This window comes from Jatropha curcas, chromosome 8 (genome assembly GCF_041381405.1).
Source record: "Jatropha curcas cultivar XTBG-Jc1 chromosome 8, XTBG_Jcur_1.0, whole genome shotgun sequence".
NCBI classification, from domain to species: domain Eukaryota; kingdom Viridiplantae; phylum Streptophyta; class Magnoliopsida; order Malpighiales; family Euphorbiaceae; genus Jatropha; species Jatropha curcas.
The window spans coordinates 25764871-25771983 of record NC_143158.1 but is presented as its reverse complement, the minus strand read 5'-3'; the positions used below and the strand labels follow the sequence as shown (position 1 = coordinate 25771983).

Below are 7113 nucleotides of genomic sequence, written 5' to 3'. Positions count from 1 at the left end.
TGAAGCTATTGTTGATTGGAGACCACCCAGAAACGTCACAGAAGTTCGAAGTTTTCTGGGTTTAGCCGGTTATTACAGAAGGTTCGTAAAGGGATTCTCCATCATTGCATCACCTTTAACAAGATTGTTGAAGAAAGAGGTAGTATTCCAATGGGATGATAGGTGTCAGCAAAGTTTTGACACTTTGAAGAAAAAGTTGACTGAAGCACCAGTGTTGACTCAACCAGTGTCAGGTAAAGACTTTGTGTAACATCCTACTGAATCGAATCGTTGCATAGAGTCGAGTCGAGTTGAGCCGAACAAGAACCCGGTTCAAGCCATTTAAATCCAGAGTGGGGTAGAATGGGATGTAACTTAAATAAGTAAAAGAAGTGGACTTACTTGAATGAAACAAAAAGATCAAAGTATAAGGAGTAGGACTTACTTGCACTAAAATATAAAGTTTAGGTATTAAAATGTAACATATGGAAAATATAGGTACTATTTGGTAATTTTTAACACACAATCAAAGATAAATTTGGACTACACGAGACTTCCATTTCAGTTTGCCTTCTTCATTTTCTTCATCTTCATCTTCAACGTCTTCTTCATCTTCATCTTCCTCTTCATCTCCTTTCATCTTTCTCCTCATCTCCTTCCTTTCTCCATCCATTTTCATGTGATTTAAACACTACATTCAACCTAGAACTCTATCCAAGTAAGTAGCCCTTCTTGATTTTCATACTTTTATGATATTTTAGATGATTTCTAAGAGTTATTATGTATAGGAGAGGGGAACTCAAAGTTGGAAGAAAAGGAAGCTAAGAAGAGGATTTAAAGCTCTTTTGGTTGAAGGTTTGATATCTCTTTTAGTTTTTCACATTTTCTTGCATGAAAACTTGTGTAGTGTGTTGATAATGAAAACATATATTGCTGAATGTTGAATTAGAGGTCTGTAAATGGTGATAAAGCATGGGATGAATTGAATGAATGAAGTAGATATTGATTTCATGCTGAACCCAGTTTGTTGGACCATTGACCAGTAACTTCACCCTGATTTTGACTCTGTTTAACGATGGAATTAGGAAGTGGTATAGAAGAGTTATTTGTTCCTCTATGTTTTATCTGTCCATGAGTTTTTGAATCACCTAATTTGGAGTTATAAATTGAGAGATATGACCAAAATAGTACAGACTGTGCAGGTTGGAAATCAACAGTCTGGACGGACTGGAAGTTGCTCATTTCGGTAAATATTTGCCTACCTTACCAACGTAATTAAGAGATGTGGTAGAAGACAAATTTGTAGCCTAATGTGTTAGCTAACCATAGAAGGCAGAATCACCTAAATTGGAGTTATATATTGAGATCTGTGACCAAAATAGTATAACTTGTGCAGGCTGGAACCCAACAGCAGGGCAGACTGACAGTTGCTACTTGAGCTCAATGTTTGACTACCGTACCAACGTAATTAAGAGATGTGGTAGAAGACAAATTTGTAGCCTAATGTGTTAGCTAACCATAGAATGTAGAATCACCTAAATTGGAGTTATAAATTGAGAGATATGACCAAAATAGTATAAACTGGGCAGGCTGGAAACCAACAGCAGGGCAGACTGGCAGTTGCTACTTGAGCTCAATATGTGACTACCTTGCCAACGTAATTAAGAGATGTGATAGAAGAAAACTTTGTACCTTAAGATGTTAGCTAACCATAGAATTTAGAATAGCCTAAATTGAACGTATACAGAAAGAGTTATGATAGGATTTGTGAAACATGTACAGGCTGTCTGGCAGATTTCAAGAACACATTAGAAATGATGTTGGAATGCATATGTAGATTCATTCACCCGAAAATTATTACTGCATTTTACCTTCTAAGTGAACTTAATTCAAACTAAGAATTTCCTTAATCTGAATGGTAAAATTTAGTTACATAAATATTAGTAAGAATTGCATCGCGGGTGCAATAGCTAGAGTATTTCCATGCAAGTTACTTTATACATTATCAATGGTATGCATTATTCCTCATTAGATATTTTCTAAATAATTCTTGTATTATCACAATACACATAATATGCTCCATTAAGGTTAGGCAGAAACCACGTAGATAAGACTATGTCGCGACATAGGATAGCAGATCTGCGCCCCATACAGTTTGGTACTCCAGCTACAGGCTGTTGAGTGGATATGATTTATATACGGGCCATAACAGCCCAGCCATACAGTATTCATCCAGTTTCATACAGTTCATACAGTTTTTCTTATCACTTTGGTTTCACTATAACCTTATGGAGCCATGCAGTTATGTGATTTATTATTTATAAAGTATACGATGGTTAATAAAAGTTGCAAAATTTATACAACATCATGAACAGCAGGTAAAATCATGAAAGTATAATGATATGTGTGCTTATATGTTTATTGTTTTATTTCTTATTAAATTGAGATATCCACTGAGCATTATTTGCTCAGCGAGTTATTTATTTAACTCGTAGGTTTCGAGACTGGACCGTAGAGAATCAGCTTACAACTGCTGCAGTTCATCTGTGGAAGACTCAGTCTTCAGGGTAGCTACTCATTTGGATATTTTGATTCTGTCTATCCTTATCATGGCATGTACAGGGCACACAGTTGGGCCCATTTCATTTTGAAAATTAGTATCATGTCTTGTAAAAATATTAAGTACATATCTATATTTTCCTCATGTAAAAAGCAACAGCTTGACATCATAATCAGCATACAACATGATATTAGCATAAAAGGACATAGGTTCAACCAGATTGTAGCGTCTCAGCTCGGTTCATTTGAGTTAACGGGTGGACCGGGAAGGGATGTTACAAATTTTGGTATCAGAGCACTAGTTTAGTTCCTCGGGCTTAAATGCATATGTCATTATAGTGTACATGCCATGACTACCCTGATGAACTAAGCAGTTGTTATTTTTATAGGAGGATGTCACAGGAAGGTGAAAGCGAGTCACACGCCTCCAGAGCTGTGGAGGGTGAGGCTCCAGTAGCACCAGGTCAAGAGGTGCTGTTAAAGCAACTTGCAGATACGTTTAGACAGATTGCAGGGGTGGTACCTCAGGCATTAGTAGTAGTAGACAGAGAAAGAAAGTCCCCACTAGAAAAGCTTAGAAAATATGGTGCAAAAGAATTCAGAGCTAGCAAGGACGACAATCCCGAAACAGTTGAGTGTTGGTTAGATGGTACTTTAAGAGTCCTGGAGCAATTACAGTGTACACTAGAGGACAAGTTGATTTGTGCCACGTCATTACTGATAGAGGAGGCATACACATGGTGGACTACTGTTCAACAGAGAGTACCAGCAGAGCAGCGTACCTGGCAATTCTTTTTGGATGAATTCAAGAAAAAGTTCATCACAGAGGCTTATCTTGATGCTAGAAGGAAGGAATTCTTATACCTGAGACAGAACAGAATGTCAGTTGCAGAATACGAAAGAGAATTCACCAGACTCAGCAGGTATGGTGACCGGATAGTGGCTACAGAGGCAGAGAGGTGTAAAAAGTTTCAGGAGGGCCTGAACGATGAGATTCAGATGGGAGTGGTAGCTTCCAGATTCAGAGAGTTCTCAGCTTTGGTAGAGGCAGCTCAGGAGATAGAGCGAATTCAGGCCAGTCAGCGTACCAGACGCCAGCGGTCTCAGCAGAAGAGAGATCAGACTCAGAGTGCACCCAGTACATATCAGTCGGAGAGCAAGAGATTCAGAGGTGGTAGTACTTCAGCTGGTCCTAGGCATCCTTTTAGCCACGGCACAGCTAGGGGTGCTCATGCGCCAGCGGCATCAGTTGTGGCTAGTTCTGCCGGTGGTGGTCGAGGTTCAGGCAGAGGAGCTAGTAGAGGCACCAGTAGAGGCACAGGGTCCGATGGTTATACTTTTCCACCTTGTGAGCATTGTGGCAGACGGCATGGTGGAGATTGTTGGATGGTGACAGGTAGATGCATGATATGTGGAGCATCAGACCATCAGAGGAGGGACTGTCCTAAGAGGGCAGAAGTTTCTACACAGTTCATAGCAGGCAGAGGTAGAGGTCGGAGTAGAAGTGAGAGCTCCGGAGGGCAGAGACAGCAGTCAGAGACTGTGGACAGACCTGATACCAGAGTTCCAGCCAGGGTCTATGCTATGCGAGCCAAGGAAGATGAGGAAGCTCCAGATGTCATAGTTGGTGCGTTTTCTTTATTTGATCATACAGTTTATGCTTTAATTGATCCTGGATCATCACATTCATACATTAGCGTACCTAAACACTGGGTTAAAGGGTTAGCAATTGAGCATGTGAGTCAGGGTATTTTGGTTACTAATCCATTAGGAGATACAGTAAAAACTCATATAGTAGTCAAAGGGTGTCCAATTGTTATTCATGGAAAGGAGTTTCCAGGAGATCTTATGGAGTTACCATTCAGAGAATTTGATGTTATTCTGGGTATGGATTGGCTATCTAGACATCAGGCTATAGTTGATTGTGCAAAGAAAAGGGTGACATTATATACAGCAGCAGGGGAAGAGATTACAGTCGTTGGGAAGCGACGAGATTTTCTGGGTAATGTGATATCAGCCATGGCAGCAAAGAGATTAATTCAGAAGGGTTGTGAAGCATACTTAGTTTGTGCATTGAAAGCAGAGAAAGAAAAGTTAAAAGTGCAAGACATACCAACAGTATGTGATTATCCAGACGTATTTCCAGAAGAGTTACCAGGGTTACCACCAAGGAGGGAAGTGGAGTTTACCATAGATGTCTATCCTGGAGCAGCACCAGTATCAATTGCACCTTACAGAATGGCACCAGTAGAGCTAAAAGAGTTAAAGCTTCAGCTACAGGAGTTATTAGACAAAGGCTTTATTCGCCCCAGTGTATCACCTTGGGGAGCACCAGTGTTATTCGTAAAGAAGAAAGATGGATCACTCAGACTGTGTATTGATTATAGACAACTGAACAAGCTGACAATCAAGAATAAGTATCCATTGCCTCGAATCGACGATTTGTTTGATCAGCTAAAGGGTGCAGGCATGTTTTCTAAAATCGATCTCAGGTCGGGATACCATCAGTTGCGGATAAAGGAAGAAGATATCTCCAAGACGGCATTCAGGACCCGATATGGTCACTATGAATTTTTAGTAATGCCATTCGGTCTCACTAATGCACCGGCGGTTTTCATGGATCTTATGAACCGCGTGTTTCATTCATATCTAGATCAGTTCGTGGTGGTGTTTATAGATGACATTTTGGTCTACTCCAGAGACAGGGTTGAACATGATAAACATTTGCGGATTGTACTTCAGACACTGAGGGATAAACAGCTGTATGCCAAGCTCAGTAAGTGTGAGTTTTGGCTGGAAGAAGTTTCTTTCTTAGGACATGTGGTGTCATCAGAGGGTATCAGAGTGGATCCTAAGAAGATTGAAGCTATTATTGATTGGAGACCACCCAGGAATGTTACAGAAGTTCGAAGTTTTCTGGGTTTAGCCGGCTATTACAGAAAGTTCGTAAAGGGATTCTCCATCATTGCATCACCTTTAACAAGATTATTGAAGAAAGAGGTTGTATTCCAATGGGATGATAGGTGTCAGCAGAGTTTTGAAACTTTGAAGAAAAAGTTGACTGAAGCACCAGTGTTGACCCAACCAGTGTCATGTAAAGAATTTGAGATTTACAGTGATGCCTCTCATACTGGGTTAGGATGTGTACTCATGCAAGACAGTAAAGTGGTAGCTTATGTCTCCAGACAACTGAAGCCACATGAATTGAATTATCCAACCCATGATTTAGAACTGGCAGCCATTATTCTAGCGTTCAAAGTATGGAGGCATTATCTATACGGTGAAAAGTGTTACATTTACACTGATCATCAGAGTTTAAAGTATTTACCGACACAGAAAGACCTGAATTCAAGACAACGGAAGTGGATGCAGATTCTGGCTAATTATGATTATGTCATTAATTACCATCCGGGTAAAGCTAATGTGGTAGCTGATGCCCTTAGTCGAAAACCATTGTATGCTTTGAGAGCAATGAGAATCAACATGGAGTTGCAACAGCAGGGAGCTATTCTAGCACAAATGCAAGTACAACCATCTTGGGTTCAGGAAGTTGCAGAAGCACAGAAGAAAGATGAGCACATAGCACTATGGGTTAAACAAGTACAGGAAGACCATGGTGGGAAATTCAAAGTGGATAACAGTGGAGTATTGTTCTATGAAGACAGAGTTGTTGTACCACAAGGGGAAATCAGACAGAAGATTCTGCATGAAGCTCATAACAGTCCATATACAATGCATCCAGGCAGTACTAAGATGTATCAAGATTTGAAGAAAGGCTATTGGTGGCCAGGCATGAAGAAAGACATTGGAAACTTCGTAACAAGATGTTTGACATGTCAACAAGTAAAAGCAGAACATCAATTGCCAGCTGGGTTGCTTCATCCAATAACAGTTCCAACATGGAAATGGGATCAGATCACGATGGATTTTGTTACCGGATTACCTCAGACGCAGCGGAAGCATGATGCAGTATGGGTAATTGTTGACAGATTAACCAAGTCTGCGCACTTTCTACCAGTCAGGATGGACTATTCTCTGGACAAGTTAGCAGAAATCTATGTTAGAGAAATCGTTCGACTACATGGAGTTCCATCATCCATTATATCGGATCGTGATCCAAGGTTTACATCGAAGTTCTGGGGTAAACTGCAAGACGCATTAGGAACGAAACTACATTTCAGCACTGCCTTTCATCCTCAGACAGATGGCCAGTCAGAGAGAGTCATTCAAATCTTGGAAGACATGATGAGATCATGTGTTATAGAATTTGAAGGCAGTTGGGACAGATATGTACATCTCATGGAATTTGCCTACAACAACAGCTATCAATCGAGCATCAAGATGGCACCATATGAAGCGTTGTATGGTAGAAAATGCAGGACACCTGTATGTTGGACAGAACTTAGTGAGAAGAAGATTTTGGGTCCAGATTTGGTTAGAGAAACAGAAGAGAAAGTGGAAATCATCAGAAAACGGCTGAAGGAAGCAAGTGATCGACAGAAGTCCTATGCTGATTTAAAGAGAAAGGACATTGAGTATACGGTCGGTGATAAAGTATTTCTAAAAGTGTCACCA

At 40.3% G+C, this 7113-nt stretch overlaps 1 long non-coding RNA gene across 1 annotated transcript; it reads left to right on the top strand.

Moving 5' to 3' along the window:
* Nucleotides 1–342: 342 nt before the first annotated feature.
* LOC149494412 (uncharacterized) lies at nucleotides 343–2683 on the top strand. Its single transcript, XR_016322227.1, has 3 exons — nucleotides 343–697; nucleotides 768–834; nucleotides 2475–2683. It is a non-coding gene; the product is annotated as an uncharacterized LOC149494412 (long non-coding RNA).
* Nucleotides 2684–7113: the final 4430 nt, after the last annotated feature.